Raw genomic sequence first — 18,048 nt, forward strand, 5'->3', positions numbered from 1 at the left:
AGGCGACCAGGCCAGTTGGGGGGTCAGTGAGGGACGACCACATGACCGAACAGCAGGCTGCGTGGGGCGACCAGGCCGGAAGGGGTGTCGGCGAAGGATGACCACATGACCAAATTGCAGGCTGCGTTCGGCGACCAGGCCAGCAGGGGGGTCAGTGAGGGACGACCACATGACCGAACAGCAGGCTTGGTGGGGCGACCAGCCCGGCAGGGGGTCAGTGAGGGACGACCACATGACCGAACATCAGGATGCGTGGGGCTACCCGCCCAGCAGGGGGGTCAGTGAGTGACGACCACATGACCGAACAGCAGGCTGCGTGGGGCGACCAGGCCAGCTGGGGGGGTCAGTGAGGGACGACCACATGACCGAATAGCAGGTGCGTGGGTGACCAGGCCAGCAGGGCGGTCAGTGAGGGACAACCACATGACCGAACAGCAGGCTGCGTGGGGCGACCAGGCCGGCATAGGGGTGAGTGAGGGACAACCATATGACCGAACAGGAGGCTGTGTAGGGCGACCAGGACGGCAGGGGTGTTAGTGAGGAATGACCACATGACCGAACAGCAGGCTGGGTGTGGCGACCAGGCCAGCAGGGGGGTCAGTGAGGGATGACCACATGACCGAAGAGCAGGCTTTGTAGGGCGACCAGGACGGCAGAGGGGTCAGTGAAGGACGACCACATGACCGAACAGCAGGTGCCTGTGTAGTCCAGGCCGGCAGGGGGGTCACAGAGGGACCACCACATGACCAAACAACACGTGCGTGGGCGACCAGGCCGGCAGGGGGGTCAGTGAGGGACGACCACATGACCGAACAGCAGGCTGCATGGGGCGAACAGGCCTGCAGGGGGGTCAGTGAGGGACGACCACATGACTGAGCAGCAGGCTGCGTGGGGCAACCAGGCAGGCAGGGGGGTCAGTTAGGGACGACCATATGACCGAACAACAGGCTGTGTGGGGCGACCAGGCCGGCAAGGGGGTCAGTCAGGGATGACCACATGACGGAACAGCAGGCTTCGTGGGGCGACCAGGCAGGCAGGGCGGTCAGTGAGGGATGACCACATGACTGAACAACAGGCTGCGTGGGGCGACTAAGCCAGCTGGGGGGTCAGTGACTGACGACCACATGACCAAACAGCAGGTGCGTGGGCGACCAGGCCGGCAGGGGGGTGAGTGAGGGACGACCATATGACCAAACAGCAGGTGAGTGGGGCGACCAGGCCGGCAGGGGGTTAGTGAGGGACGACCATATGACCGAACAGCAGGCTGCGTGGGGCGACCAGCCCGGCAAGGGGGTCAGTGAGGGACGACCACATGACCGAACAGCAGGCTGGGTGGGGAGACCAGGACGGCAAGGGGTTAATAAGGTATGACCACATGACCAAAAAGCAGGTGCGTGGGGCGACTAAGCCAGCTGGGGGGTTAGTGAGGGACGACCACATGACCAAACAGCAGGATGCGTGGGGCGACCGGGCCGGCAGGGGGGTCAGTGCGGGATGACCATATGACCGAACAGCAAGCTGCGTGGGGAGACCAGGCCGGCAAGAGGGTCAGTGAGGGACGACCACATGACCAAACAGCAGGCTGGGTGGGGAGAACAGGCCAGCTGGGGGGTTAGTGAGGGACGACCACACGACCGAACAGCAGGCTGCGTGGGGCGTCCAGGCCGGCAGGAGGGTCAGTGAGGGATGATCACATGACACAACAGCAGGCTGCGTAGGCGACCAGGCCAGTGGGGGGGTCATTGAGGGACGACCACTTGTCCGAGCAGCAGGCTGTGTGGGGCAACCGGGCCGGCAGGAGGGTCAGTGAGGGACGACCACATGACCGAACAGCAGGCTGGGTGGGGAGACCAGGACGGCAAGGGGTTAATAAGGTACGACCACATGACCAAAAAGCAGGTGCGTGGGGAGACCAGGTCGGCAGGGGGGTCAGTGAGGGACGACCATATGACCAAACAGCAGGTGCGTGGGGCGACCAGGCCGGAGGGGGTCAGTGAGGGATGACCACATGTATGCACAGCAGCCTGCGTGGGGCGATCAGGCCGGCAGAGGGGTCAGTGAGGGACGACCACATGACCGAACAGCAGGCTGTGTGGGGCGCCCAGGACGGCAAGGTGTTAATAAGGTACGACCACATGACCAAAAAGCAGGTGCGTGGGATGACCAGGCCGGCAGGGGGCTCAGTGAGTGAAGACCACATGACCGAACAGCAGGCTGCGAGGGGCAACCAGGCAGGCAATGGGTCAATGAGGGATGATCACATGACACAACAGCAGGCTGTGTAGGCGACCAGGCCAGTTGGGGGGTCAGTGAGGGACGACCACATGAACGAACAGCAGGCTGCGTGGGGCGACCAGGCCGGAAGGGGTGTCGGCGAAGGATGACCACATGACCAAATTGCAGGCTGCGTTCGGCGACCAGGCCAGCAGGGGGGTCAGTGAGGGACGACCACATGACCGAACAGCAGGCTTGGTGGGGCAACCAGCCCGGCAGGGGGTCAGTGAGGGACGACCACATGACCGAACATCAGGATGCGTGGGGCTACCCGCCCAGCAGGGGGGTCAGTGAGTGACGACCACATGACCGAACAGCAGGCTGCGTGGGGCGACCAGGCCGGTAGGGGGGTCAGTGAGGGACGACCATATGACCGAACAGCAGGCTGCGTGGGGCGACCAGGCCAGCTGGGGGGGTCAGTGAGGGACGACCACATGACCGAATAGCAGGTGCGTGGGTGACCAGGCCAGCAGGGCGGTCAGTGAGGGACAACCACATGACCGAACAGCAGGCTGCGTGGGGTGACCAGGCCGGCGTAGGGGTGAGTGAGGGACGACCACATGACCGAACAGCAGGCTGCGTGGGGCGACCAGGCCGGCATAGGGGTGAGTGAGGGACAACCATATGACCGAACAGGAGGCTTTGTAGGGCGACCAGGACGGCAGGGGTGTTAGTGAGGGATAACCACATGACCGAACAGCAGGCTGGGTGTGGCGACCAGGCCAGCAGGGGGGTCAGTGAGGGATGACCACATGACCGAAGAGCAGGCTTTGTAGGGCGACCAGGACGGCAGAGGGGTCAGTGAAGGACGACCACATGACCGAACAGCAGGTGCCTGTGTAGTCCAGGCCGGCAGGGGGGTCACAGAGGGACCACCACATGACCAAACAACACGTGCGTGGGCGACCAGGCCGGCAGGGGGGTCAGTGAGGGACGACCACATGACCGAACAGCAGGCTGCATGGGGCGAACAGGCCTGCAGGGGGGTCAGTGAGGGACGACCACATGACTGAGCAGCAGGCTGCGTGGGGCAACCAGGCAGGCAGGGGGGTCAGTTAGGGACGACCATATGACCGAACAACAGGCTGTGTGGGGCGACCAGGCCGGCAAGGGGGTCAGTCAGGGATGACCACATGACGGAACAGCAGGCTTCGTGGGGCGACCAGGCAGGCAGGGCGGTCAGTGAGGGATGACCACATGACTGAACAACAGGCTGCGTGGGGCGACTAAGCCAGCTGGGGGGTCAGTGACTGACGACCACATGACCAAACAGCAGGTGCGTGGGCGACCAGGCCGGCAGGGGGGTTAGTGAGGGACGACCATATGACCAAACAGCAGGTGAGTGGGGCGACCAGGCCGGCAGGGGGTTAGTGAGGGATGTCCACATGACCGAACAGCAGGTGCGTGGGCGACCAGGCCGGCAGGGGGGGTGAGTGAGGGATGACCACATGACCGAACAGCAGGCTGCGTGGGGCGACCAGGCCGGCAGGGGGGTTAGTGAGGGACGACCATATGACCGAACAGCAGGCTGCGTGGGGCGACCAGCCCGGCAAGGGGGTCAGTGAGGGACGACCACATGACCGAACAGCAGGCTGGGTGGGGAGACCAGGACGGCAAGGGGTTAATAAGGTACGACCACATGACCAAAAAGCAGGTGCGTGGGGCGACTAAGCCAGCTGGGGGGTTAGTGAGGGACGACCACATGACCAAACAGCAGGCTGCGTGGGGCGACCGGGCCGGCAGGGGGGGCAGTGCGGGATGACCATATGACCGAACAGCAAGCTGCGTGGGGAGACCAGGCCGGCAAGAGGGTCAGTGAGGGACGACCACATGACCAAACAGCAGGCTGGGTGGGGAGAACAGGCCAGCTGGGGGGTTAGTGAGGGACGACCACACGACCGAACAGCAGGCTGCGTGGGGCGTCCAGGCCGGCAGGAGGGTCAGTGAGGGACGACCACATGACCGAACAGCAGGCTGCGTGGGGCGTCCAGGCCGGCAGGAGGGTCAGTGAGGGATGATCACATGACACAACAGCAGGCTGCGTAGGCGACCAGGCCAGTTGGGGGGTCATTGAGGGACGACCACATGTCCGAGCAGCAGGCTGTGTGGGGCAACCGGGCCGGCAGGAGGGTCAGTGAGGGACGACCACATGACCGAACAGCAGGCTGGGTGGGGAGACCAGGACGGCAAGGGGTTAATAAGGTACGACCACATGACCAAAAAGCAGGTGCGTGGGGAGACCAGGTCGGCAGGGGGGTCAGTGAGGGACGACCATATGACCAAACAGCAGGTGCGTGGGGCGACCAGGCCGGAGGGGGTCAGTGAGGGATGACCACATGTATGCACAGCAGCCTGCGTGGGGCGATCAGGCCGGCAGAGGGGTCAGTGAGGGACGACCACATGACCGAACAGCAGGCTGTGTGGGGCGCCCAGGACGGCAAGGTGTTAATAAGGTACGACCACATGACCAAAAAGCAGGTGCGTGGGGTGACCAGGCCGGCAGGGGGCTCAGTGAGTGAAGACCACATGACCGAACAGCAGGCTGCGAGGGGCAACCAGGCAGGCAGTGGGTCAATGAGGGATGATCACATGACACAACAGCAGGCTGTGTAGGCGACCAGGCCAGTTGGGGGGTCAGTGAGGGACGACCACATGACCGAACAGCAGGCTGCGTGGGGCGACCAGGCCGGAAGGGGTGTCGGCGAAGGATGACCACATGACCAAATTGCAGGCTGCGTTCGGCGACCAGGCCAGCAGGGGGGTCAGTGAGGGACGACCACATGACCGAACAGCAGGCTTGGTGGGGCGACCAGCCCGGCAGGGGGTCAGTGAGGGACGACCACATGACCGAACATCAGGATGCGTGGGGCTACCCGCCCAGCAGGGGGTCAGTGAGTGACGACCACATGACCGAACAGCAGGCTGCGTGGGGCGACCAGGCCGGTAGGGGGGTCAGTGAGGGACGACCATATGACCGAACAGCAGGCTGCGTGGGGCGACCAGGCCAGCTGGGGGGGTCAGTGAGGGACGACCACATGACCGAATAGCAGGTGCGTGGGTGACCAGGCCAGCAGGGCGGTCAGTGAGGGACAACCACATGACCGAACAGCAGGCTGCGTGGGGTGACCAGGCCGGCGTAGGGGTGAGTGAGGGACGACCACATGACCGAACAGCAGGCTGCGTGGGGCGACCAGGCCGGCATAGGGGTGAGTGAGGGACAACCATATGACCGAACAGGAGGCTTTGTAGGGCGACCAGGACGGCAGGGGTGTTAGTGAGGGATGACCACATGACCGAACAGCAGGCTGGGTGTGGCGACCAGGCCAGCAGGGGGGTCAGTGAGGGATGACCACATGACCGAAGAGCAGGCTTTGTAGGGCGACCAGGACGGCAGAGGGGTCAGTGAAGGACGACCACATGACCGAACAGCAGGTGCCTGTGTAGTCCAGGCCGGCAGGGGGGTCACAGAGGGACCACCACATGACCAAACAACACGTGCGTGGGCGACCAGGCCGGCAGGGGGGTCAGTGAGGGACGACCACATGACCGAACAGCAGGCTGCATGGGGCGAACAGGCCTGCAGGGGGGTCAGTTAGGGACGACCATATGACCGAACAACAGGCTGTGTGGGGCGACCAGGCCGGCAAGGGGGTCAGTCAGGGATGACCACATGACGGAACAGCAGGCTTCGTGGGGCGACCAGGCAGGCAGGGCGGTCAGTGAGGGATGACCACATGACTGAACAACAGGCTGCGTGGGGCGACTAAGCCAGCTGGGGGGTCAGTGACTGACGACCACATGACCAAACAGCAGGTGCGTGGGCGACCAGGCCGGCAGGGGGGTTAGTGAGGGACGACCATATGACCGAACAGCAGGCTGCGTGGGGCGACCAGGCCGGCTGGGGGTTAGTGAGGGATGTCCACATGACCGAACAGCAGGTGCGTGGGCGACCAGGCCGGCAGGGGGGTGAGTGAGGGATGACCACATGACCGAACAGCAGGTGCGTGGGCGACCAGGCCGGCAGGGGGGTCAGTGCGGGATGACCATATGACCGAACAGCAAGCTGCGTGGGGAGACCAGGCCGGCAAGAGGGTCAGTGAGGGACGACCACATGACCAAACAGCAGGCTGGGTGGGGAGAACAGGCCAGCTGGGGGGTTAGTGAGGGACGACCACACGACCGAACAGCAGGCTGCGTGGGGCGTCCAGGCCGGCAGGAGGGTCAGTGAGGGATGATCACATGACACAACAGCAGGCTGCGTAGGCGACCAGGCCAGTGGGGGGGTCATTGAGGGACGACCACTTGTCCGAGCAGCAGGCTGTGTGGGGCAACCGGGCCGGCAGGAGGGTCAGTGAGGGACGACCACATGACCGAACAGCAGGCTGGGTGGGGAGACCAGGACGGCAAGGGGTTAATAAGGTACGACCACATGACCAAAAAGCAGGTGCGTGGGGAGACCAGGTCGGCAGGGGGGTCAGTGAGGGACGACCATATGACCAAACAGCAGGTGCGTTGGGCGACCAGGCCGGAGGGGGTCAGTGAGGGATGACCACATGTATGCACAGCAGCCTGCGTGGGGCGATCAGGCCGGCAGAGGGGTCAGTGAGGGACGACCACATGACCGAACAGCAGGCTGTGTGGGGCGCCCAGGACGGCAAGGTGTTAATAAGGTACGACCACATGACCAAAAAGCAGGTGCGTGGGGTGACCAGGCCGGCAGGGGGCTCAGTGAGTGAAGACCACATGACCGAACAGCAGGCTGCGAGGGGCAACCAGGCAGGCAATGGGTCAATGAGGGATGATCACATGACACAACAGCAGGCTGTGTAGGCGACCAGGCCAGTTGGGGGGTCAGTGAGGGACGACCACATGAACGAACAGCAGGCTGCGTGGGGCGACCAGGCCGGAAGGGGTGTCGGCGAAGGATGACCACATGACCAAATTGCAGGCTGCGTTCGGCGACCAGGCCAGCAGGGGGGTCAGTGAGGGACGACCACATGACCGAACAGCAGGCTTGGTGGGGCAACCAGCCCGGCAGGGGGTCAGTGAGGGACGACCACATGACCGAACATCAGGATGCGTGGGGCTACCCGCCCAGCAGGGGGGTCAGTGAGTGACGACCACATGACCGAACAGCAGGCTGCGTGGGGCGACCAGGCCGGTAGGGGGGTCAGTGAGGGACGACCATATGACCGAACAGCAGGCTGCGTGGGGCGACCAGGCCAGCTGGGGGGGTCAGTGAGGGACGACCACATGACCGAATAGCAGGTGCGTGGGTGACCAGGCCAGCAGGGCGGTCAGTGAGGGACAACCACATGACCGAACAGCAGGCTGCGTGGGGTGACCAGGCCGGCGTAGGGGTGAGTGAGGGACGACCACATGACCGAACAGCAGGCTGCGTGGGGCGACCAGGCCGGCATAGGGGTGAGTGAGGGACAACCATATGACCGAACAGGAGGCTTTGTAGGGCGACCAGGACGGCAGGGGTGTTAGTGAGGGATAACCACATGACCGAACAGCAGGCTGGGTGTGGCGACCAGGCCAGCAGGGGGGTCAGTGAGGGATGACCACATGACCGAAGAGCAGGCTTTGTAGGGCGACCAGGACGGCAGAGGGGTCAGTGAAGGACGACCACATGACCGAACAGCAGGTGCCTGTGTAGTCCAGGCCGGCAGGGGGGTCACAGAGGGACCACCACATGACCAAACAACACGTGCGTGGGCGACCAGGCCGGCAGGGGGGTCAGTGAGGGACGACCACATGACCGAACAGCAGGCTGCATGGGGCGAACAGGCCTGCAGGGGGGTCAGTGAGGGACGACCACATGACTGAGCAGCAGGCTGCGTGGGGCAACCAGGCAGGCAGGGGGGTCAGTTAGGGACGACCATATGACCGAACAACAGGCTGTGTGGGGCGACCAGGCCGGCAAGGGGGTCAGTCAGGGATGACCACATGACGGAACAGCAGGCTTCGTGGGGCGACCAGGCAGGCAGGGCGGTCAGTGAGGGATGACCACATGACTGAACAACAGGCTGCGTGGGGCGACTAAGCCAGCTGGGGGGTCAGTGACTGACGACCACATGACCAAACAGCAGGTGCGTGGGCGACCAGGCCGGCAGGGGGGTTAGTGAGGGACGACCATATGACCAAACAGCAGGTGAGTGGGGCGACCAGGCCGGCAGGGGGTTAGTGAGGGATGTCCACATGACCGAACAGCAGGTGCGTGGGCGACCAGGCCGGCAGGGGGGGTGAGTGAGGGATGACCACATGACCGAACAGCAGGCTGCGTGGGGCGACCAGGCCGGCAGGGGGGTTAGTGAGGGACGACCATATGACCGAACAGCAGGCTGCGTGGGGCGACCAGCCCGGCAAGGGGGTCAGTGAGGGACGACCACATGACCGAACAGCAGGCTGGGTGGGGAGACCAGGACGGCAAGGGGTTAATAAGGTACGACCACATGACCAAAAAGCAGGTGCGTGGGGCGACTAAGCCAGCTGGGGGGTTAGTGAGGGACGACCACATGACCAAACAGCAGGCTGCGTGGGGCGACCGGGCCGGCAGGGGGGGCAGTGCGGGATGACCATATGACCGAACAGCAAGCTGCGTGGGGAGACCAGGCCGGCAAGAGGGTCAGTGAGGGACGACCACATGACCAAACAGCAGGCTGGGTGGGGAGAACAGGCCAGCTGGGGGGTTAGTGAGGGACGACCACACGACCGAACAGCAGGCTGCGTGGGGCGTCCAGGCCGGCAGGAGGGTCAGTGAGGGACGACCACATGACCGAACAGCAGGCTGCGTGGGGCGTCCAGGCCGGCAGGAGGGTCAGTGAGGGATGATCACATGACACAACAGCAGGCTGCGTAGGCGACCAGGCCAGTTGGGGGGTCATTGAGGGACGACCACATGTCCGAGCAGCAGGCTGTGTGGGGCAACCGGGCCGGCAGGAGGGTCAGTGAGGGACGACCACATGACCGAACAGCAGGCTGGGTGGGGAGACCAGGACGGCAAGGGGTTAATAAGGTACGACCACATGACCAAAAAGCAGGTGCGTGGGGAGACCAGGTCGGCAGGGGGGTCAGTGAGGGACGACCATATGACCAAACAGCAGGTGCGTGGGGCGACCAGGCCGGAGGGGGTCAGTGAGGGATGACCACATGTATGCACAGCAGCCTGCGTGGGGCGATCAGGCCGGCAGAGGGGTCAGTGAGGGACGACCACATGACCGAACAGCAGGCTGTGTGGGGCGCCCAGGACGGCAAGGTGTTAATAAGGTACGACCACATGACCAAAAAGCAGGTGCGTGGGGTGACCAGGCCGGCAGGGGGCTCAGTGAGTGAAGACCACATGACCGAACAGCAGGCTGCGAGGGGCAACCAGGCAGGCAGTGGGTCAATGAGGGATGATCACATGACACAACAGCAGGCTGTGTAGGCGACCAGGCCAGTTGGGGGGTCAGTGAGGGACGACCACATGACCGAACAGCAGGCTGCGTGGGGCGACCAGGCCGGAAGGGGTGTCGGCGAAGGATGACCACATGACCAAATTGCAGGCTGCGTTCGGCGACCAGGCCAGCAGGGGGGTCAGTGAGGGACGACCACATGACCGAACAGCAGGCTTGGTGGGGCGACCAGCCCGGCAGGGGGTCAGTGAGGGACGACCACATGACCGAACATCAGGATGCGTGGGGCTACCCGCCCAGCAGGGGGTCAGTGAGTGACGACCACATGACCGAACAGCAGGCTGCGTGGGGCGACCAGGCCGGTAGGGGGGTCAGTGAGGGACGACCATATGACCGAACAGCAGGCTGCGTGGGGCGACCAGGCCAGCTGGGGGGGTCAGTGAGGGACGACCACATGACCGAATAGCAGGTGCGTGGGTGACCAGGCCAGCAGGGCGGTCAGTGAGGGACAACCACATGACCGAACAGCAGGCTGCGTGGGGTGACCAGGCCGGCGTAGGGGTGAGTGAGGGACGACCACATGACCGAACAGCAGGCTGCGTGGGGCGACCAGGCCGGCATAGGGGTGAGTGAGGGACAACCATATGACCGAACAGGAGGCTTTGTAGGGCGACCAGGACGGCAGGGGTGTTAGTGAGGGATGACCACATGACCGAACAGCAGGCTGGGTGTGGCGACCAGGCCAGCAGGGGGGTCAGTGAGGGATGACCACATGACCGAAGAGCAGGCTTTGTAGGGCGACCATGACGGCAGAGGGGTCAGTGAAGGACGACCACATGACCGAACAGCAGGTGCCTGTGTAGTCCAGGCCGGCAGGGGGGTCACAGAGGGACCACCACATGACCAAACAACACGTGCGTGGGCGACCAGGCCGGCAGGGGGGTCAGTGAGGGACGACCACATGACCGAACAGCAGGCTGCATGGGGCGAACAGGCCTGCAGGGGGGTCAGTGAGGGACGACCACATGACTGAGCAGCAGGCTGCGTGGGGCAACCAGGCAGGCAGGGGTGTCAGTGAGGGACGACCACTTGACTGAGCAGCAGGCTGCGTGGGGCAACCAGGCAGGCAGGGGGGTCAGTTAGGGACGACCATATGACCGAACAACAGGCTGTGTGGGGCGACCAGGCCGGCAAGGGGGTCAGTCAGGGATGACCACATGACGGAACAGCAGGCTTCGTGGGGCGACCAGGCAGGCAGGGCGGTCAGTGAGGGATGACCACATGACTGAACAACAGGCTGCGTGGGGCGACTAAGCCAGCTGGGGGGTCAGTGACTGACGACCACATGACCAAACAGCAGGTGCGTGGGCGACCAGGCCGGCAGGGGGGTTAGTGAGGGACGACCATATGACCGAACAGCAGGCTGCGTGGGGCGACCAGGCCGGCTGGGGGTTAGTGAGGGATGTCCACATGACCGAACAGCAGGCTGCGTGGGGCGACCAGCCCGGCAAGGGGGTCAGTGAGGGACGACCACATGACCAAACAGCAGGCTGGGTGGGGAGAACAGGCCAGCTGGGGGGTTAGTGAGGGACGACCACACGACCGAACAGCAGGCTGCGTGTGGCGTCCAGGCCGGCAGGAGGGTCAGTGAGGGACGACCACATGACCGAACAGCAGGATGCGTGGGGTGACCAGGCCGGCAGTGGGTCAGTGAGGGATGATCACATGACACAACAGCAGGCTGCGTAGGCGACCAGGCCAGTTGGGGGGTCAGTGAGGGACGACCACATGACTGAGCCGCAGGCTGCGTGGGGCAACCAGTCCGGCAGGAGGGTCAGTGAGGTACGACCACATGACCGAACAGCAGGCTGGGTGGGGAGACCAGGATGGCAAGGGGTTAATAAGGTACGACCACATGACCAAAAAGCAGGTGCGTGGGGAGACCAGGCCGGCAGGGGGGTCAGTGAAGGACGACCATATGACCAAACAGCAGGTGCGTGGGGCGACCAGGCTGGCAGGGGGTCAGTGAGGGATGACCACATGTATGCACAGCAGCCTGCGTGGGGCGATCAGGCCGGCAGAGGGGTCAGTGAGGGACGACGACATGACAGAACAGCAGGCTGCGTAGGCGATCAGGCCAGTTGGGGTTCAGTGAGGGACGACCAAACGACTGATCAGCAGGCTGCGTGGCGCAACTATGCATGCATGGGGTGGCGGGGGGGGCATCTGGGTGCAACCAGGCCAGCAGGGGGCAGTTTAGGGAAGACCAGGCCAATGGGGGGGCAGTTGGTGGTGACCTTTCCAGCAATTGGGGGCAGTAACGGGCCACCAGGCCAGCGGGGGCGGGCAGTAAGGGGTGACTACGCTGGCAACAGGGGGTGGTAGTGTTTGGGGGCGACCAGGCTTGCAGGGGGTGGGCAGTTGGGGGCGACCAGGCTGGCAGGAGAACACTTAGGAGCCAGTGGTCCCAGATTGTGATAGGGATGTCCGACTGCGGGTTTATGCCCTATCCTGGGATTGGGCCTAAATGGATCGGGCCTAAACCGGCAGTCGGACATCCCCGAAGGGGTCTGGATTGAAGAGGGTGCAGGCTGGGCTGAGCGGACCCCCCCCCCCCACATGTATGAATTTCATGCACCGGGCCTCTAGTCTATATATATATGAAAGGCTAATATGCTAGGTGTCCCTCCTGCCATCCGACCAGTCGTTATACGCTCACTGACCACCAGGAGACAGATACACAATGTAGCAGCTGCCATAATGTGCACTGGTCAGCACCGCGGACCCGGCCCTGACAAACCAACACTCAGCTTCCCCAAGTGGGACACAGGCCTCACAACCACCCCAGAGCGACACCCCACCAAATCGCAGCCAATGCTGCCAAAACCCCATGGCACAGAATGCGACCCATAGGCAAACCCAGCTAGGAAACGGTTGCTGTGGGCTCCAGGTAATGACATCAAGTGGCAACGCCCAGCTTCCTCTCCCTACCGACTAGCCTTGTTGTAGTTTCTTAAGCCCAGGAACATGACTTCCTTTATGGCCAGGTGCAAACATCTCACACTTTAACCAAATGCCTGCGAAGCATTTTCCTGTGAACATTTCATTTGATCCTCACACAAGTCCTGGAATAGGTAGGTAGGAGACTTGGTGGAATTCTATTCTCTTTTCATTAGCCAGAAAACGGAGATTTAGAAAGCTTAGAAACTTAACCCAACTGAAAAGTAGTAAGAAATGGTGGAACTTGAAAATGACTTCAGGTTTCTCACTGCACTGAATATAGTCAAACACTAATGCAGTTAAATATTTTAACCTTTGTTCTCCCTGCATGATCTACAATCATAATCTGCTTCCTGTTGTTATTTACTGCTGTGTTGCTTACAATTACCTGAAAGAGAAGTTGGGGTGCTTCACTGGGCTGGAAAAAGTTTAGCTAAATCAGAAAGTAGGACTAACTAAACAAGTTTATTCTATACCTATAAAAGGCTAGGTTGATTCGTGCATGCACAATACATATAGAGCTCTCTGGAGCCAATCACACGCGTGTGTTTCCATCTGTCATTGTTTATCATGAATTTGGTTGAAACTGCTATTATAGATAAAGGGGAAGTAGCAATATTAAAATATTTCTACTAACAAATTTCCTTTCAATATGCACAAATTCATGCACTAGGCCACTAGTACTTTTATAAAATCCAACAACAATGATTTACTAGAAAAATAACCAAGTCATATACAGGTCTATAAGTGCTAATTTTCTATTTCTTTTTTCTTCATTAATTGAATTGATTGGGATGACATTCGTTTGCGAACCCGTACAGCATTCAAGTATACAATTCAATGAAACAGCACCTGCTCACTGCACCTTGAGTCATCGCCCCAAGCAACCTCTATTTCCATCCTCCAGACTCCTGCAGCCACTGTAGAAAATAGCATGGAGTTTTCTCAACAAGTGAAAAATGGAACTGGCTTTTGATCTAGCAATTCCACTTCTGGGAATAGATCCTAAGAATCCTGAAACACTAATTCAAAAGAATATGTGCACCCCTGTGTGCATTGCAGTGTTATTTACAGCTAGAGGCCCGGGGTACAAAATAGGTGCATGAGGGGATCCCCTCAGCCCAGCCTGCACCCACTCCAATCCAGGACCCCTCAGGGGATGTCCAATTGCCAGGTTAGGCCTGATTACGGGGATCGGGCCTAAACTGGCAGTGAGACATCCCTCTCACAATCTAGGACTGCTGGTTCCTAACTGCTTACCTGCCTGCCTGCCTGATCAACCCTAACATCCCCCCTGCCAGCCTGATCACTCCTAACTGCCCCTCCAGCCCCCGCTGGCCTGGTCACCCCTTACTGCACCCAACCAGCCAGCCTGGTTGCCCCTTACAGCATCCGCTTTCAACCTGGTTGCCCCCACTGGCCACGCCCCGTCAGCCTAGTTGCCCCTCATGGCCGCCCCCGCCAGCCTGGTCGCCGACGCAGCCTGCTTTTCAGTCGTTTGGTCGTCCCTAACTGACCACCCTGCCGGCCTAGTCGCCCCACAAAACCTGCTGTTCAGTCATTTGGTCGTCCCTCACTAACCCACCAGCTGGCTTGGTCGCCCCACGCAGCCTGCTGTTCAGTCATTTGGTCGTCCCTCACTAACCCCCCAGCTGGCCTGGTCGTCCCACGCAGCCTGCAGTTCGGTCATTTGGTCGTCCCTCACTGACCCCCCAGCTGGCCTGGTCGTCCCACGCAGCCTGCTGTTCGGTCATTTGGTCGTCCCTCACTGACCCCCCAGCTGGCCTGGTCGTCCCACGCAGCCTGCTGTTCGGTCATGTGGTCCTCCCTCACTAACCCACCAGCTGGCCTGGTCGTCCCACGCAGCCTGCTGCTCGGTCATTTGGTCGTCCCTCACTGACCCCCCAGCTGGCCTGGTCGTCCCACGCAGCCTGCTGTTCGGTCATGTGGTCATCCCTCACTGACCCCCCAGCCGGCCTGGTCGCCCCACGCAGCCTGCTGTTCGGTCATTTGGTCGTCCCTCACTGACCCCCCAGCTGGCCTGGTCGCCCCACGCAGCCTGCTGTTCAGGCATTTGGTCGTCCCTCACTGACCCCCCAGCTGGCCTGGTCGCCCCACGCAGCCTGCTGTTCGGTCATTTGGTCATCCCTCACTGACCCCCCAGCCGGCCTGGTCGCCCCACGCAGCCTGCTGTTCGGTCATTTGGTCATCCCTCACTGACCCCCCAGCCGGCCTGGTCGCCCCACGCAGCTGCTGTTCGGTCATTTGGTCATCCCTCACTGACCCCCCAGCTGGCCTGGTCGCCCCACGCAGCCTGCTGTTCGGTCATTTGGTCGTCCCTCACTGACCCCCCAGCTGGCCTGGTCACCCCACGCAGCCTGCTGTTCGGTCATTTGGTCGTCCCTCACTGACCCCCCAGCTGGCCTGGTCGCCCCACACAGCTTGCAGTTCAGTCATGTGGTCATCCCTCACTGACCCCCCAACCGGCCTGGTCGCCCCACGCAGCCTGCTGTTCGGTCATTTGGTCGTCCCTCACTGACCCCCCTGCCAGCGTAGTCGCCCCACGCAGCCTGCTGTTCGGACATGTGGTCATCCCTCACTAACACCCCCACCAGCCTGGTCGCCTCACGCAGCTTTCTGTTCAGTCATGTGGTATCCCTCACTGACCCCCCAGCCGGCCTGGTCGCCCCACGCAGCCTGCTGTTCGGTCATTTGGTCGTCCCTCACTGACCCCCCACCTGGCCTGGTCGCTCCACGTAGCCTGCTGTTCGGTCATTTGGTCGTCCCTCACTGACCCCCCAGCTGGCCTGGTCGCCCCACGCACCCTGCTGTTCGGTCATGTAGTCGTCCCTCACTGACCCCTCTGCCAGCCTAGTCGCCCCACGCAGCCTGCTGTTCAGACATGTGGTCATCCCTCACTGACCCCCCAGCCGGCCTGGTCACCCCACGCAGCCTGCTGTTCGGTTATATGGTCGTCCCTCACTGACCCCCCTGTCGGCCTGGTCGCCCGACATAGCCTGCTGTTCGGTCATGTGGTCATCCCTCACTGACACCCCCACCAGCCTGGTCGCCTCACGCAGCTTTCTGTTCAGTCATGTGGTCGTTCCTCACTGACCCCCCAGCTGACCTGGTTGCCCAACATAGCCTGCTGTTCGGTCATGTGGCCGTACCTCACTGACCCCCTTGCCGGCCTGATCGCCCCATGCAGCCTGCTGTACGGTCATGTGGTCGTCCCTCACTAACCCTCCAGCTGGCCTGGTCGCCCCACGCAGCCTGCTGTTCCGTCATGTGGTCGTCCCTCACTGACCCCCCAGCTGGCCTGGTCGCCCCACGCAGCCTGCTGTTCGGTCATGTGGTCATCCCTCACTGACCCCCCAGCTGGCCTGGTCGTCCCACGCAGCCTGCTGATTGGTCATCACTATTGCTGTGAAGGCATCCAGGACAATTTGCACATTCCTCTGTTATTAGTATAGATTGCCAAGATCTGGAAGCAGTCCAAGTGCCCATCAACAGAAGAGTGGATAAAGACGCTGTAGTGCCGGACATTTACACAATGGAATACTATGAGGCCATTAAAAAGAAAGAAATCATACTTTTGTGCAACATGGATGGCCCTGGAGAGTATACACTGCAATAAAGTCAGATAAAGGAAAAAAGACTCGATGGGAATAAATGATAACATCACAATTTTCAAATAACATGACTGTGCATGTAAAATATTGAAAAATATTACCACCTATTGGCGGTGTGATTGCGATGACTGAACAGGAACACACGCCACTGCTCCTGCCACCGTCTTACCAACCCAAGGACCGTCCTCAGAAAGCTGGGGAGAGGCTTCTTTCATGCGTTACAACGGACACTCCCTGCTGATTTGGAACACAGGACTGAGGAAGCTCATGTTCCAAGGTGACCTAAAGTGTGGAATGGAGAGGACTGTGAGCAGCAGGCTGACTGTTCCCATTGCTGCTGCTGGACTGAGGCCCAGGACACGGGGTGTTGGTCACAGTCACACTGAGAAGCCTAGAATGTGCCATTGCCAGGCCTTCCTCCAGGGCTCCCATATATTTCTGAAACCTGTGAAAGAAGAATGACATTTGAAAAATGTGATAAAAGATTCAATTAAGTGTTCAATGAAATGTAAAGATTAGGGATTTCCACTTTAATCATTTAAAAGTAATGCCCTCCAAATGGTCACTTATTCCATTTTTAAATTTCCCACTGAGAAAAGAACACTTTAATGTCACGATGCACAGTCACTGCTGTGTCATTATGACGCTCGGCACATGCAATGGGCAGATGGGCGCACACAGAAGGGCCCGCAAACTAATGCAAGAGGCCCTTCCTGCTTCCCAGCCAAGGGCTTGTTCTCTTTGAAAACGCCCAGCAGTGACCACTCTCCTTGTGAGCTCTTCTATTTGTTCCAGAGCTTGTTTAGATATTTCACATCAATACTTCGTGTGATTAAAGAAGAACTAAGTTGGTGTTTAATCTATTTGTAATGATTACCTCAAATGCAATGGGTAAAGCTCTTATCTTCCCTTTTCCTTTAACCGCTTCCTTAAACCTTGAACATTGGTCCACATCAAAGCAGTAGATTTGCATCTATCAATGTAACAATGTTGGTTTTATTACATACAAAGGCTGCGCAAAGTCGGCAAAGACAGTAAACTAATTTACCAGTTCAATCAATTCTATCTGCAGAATTCTTCAAATTGTATAATTCTATATACTGCATATTTTGAGAACATTTTATCAATTACATGTATACACAACTGCATTTACTATCATTTATCATCCTGCAATGACGAAGGAAACACGGTAGACACACCTAGAACAGAAATGACCACTTTGAGATTACCAGGTGACACTGAAGTCATGATAATTTACTAAAGCAATTATCAAATGTAATAAATGATGAAATGTTATTTCAACGATTTTGCGGGTATTCCAAATATAGTTTCATTCTATTTGACTTGACATGCCTCTCTCTGAGATACGGTTTTTGGACATGGTCTTGAACTCTATTAATAAAACTTTCAAGGACTTTGCTTCTATTTAAAAGATACCAAGACTTTTCAGTTCCTTATGTTGTCTCCTCTCAAGCTTGTTCATTTCTACTTTGGTCGGTGTATCTGTCAATAACGGCTTTTACTCTCACTTATAATGGGTGCTCCTCACATGGTGCTTGGAAATGAAGTGGCTCAGCTAGTGTAGGAGTCACTAGTATAATCAAGGGAAGATCAGACAGCCTCTGAGAAGAGGAATGTGCAGTCAGGGCTGTGATCCGAGGAACAGCGGGTGTGAAGCAGACGATGGCATCAGGGGCTCCTGCCTTGGGTGATCAGCAAAGCCTCTCCAAGAAGGTGTCTAC

This window comes from Myotis daubentonii, chromosome 11 (genome assembly GCF_963259705.1).
Source record: "Myotis daubentonii chromosome 11, mMyoDau2.1, whole genome shotgun sequence".
NCBI lineage: Eukaryota > Metazoa > Chordata > Mammalia > Chiroptera > Vespertilionidae > Myotis > Myotis daubentonii.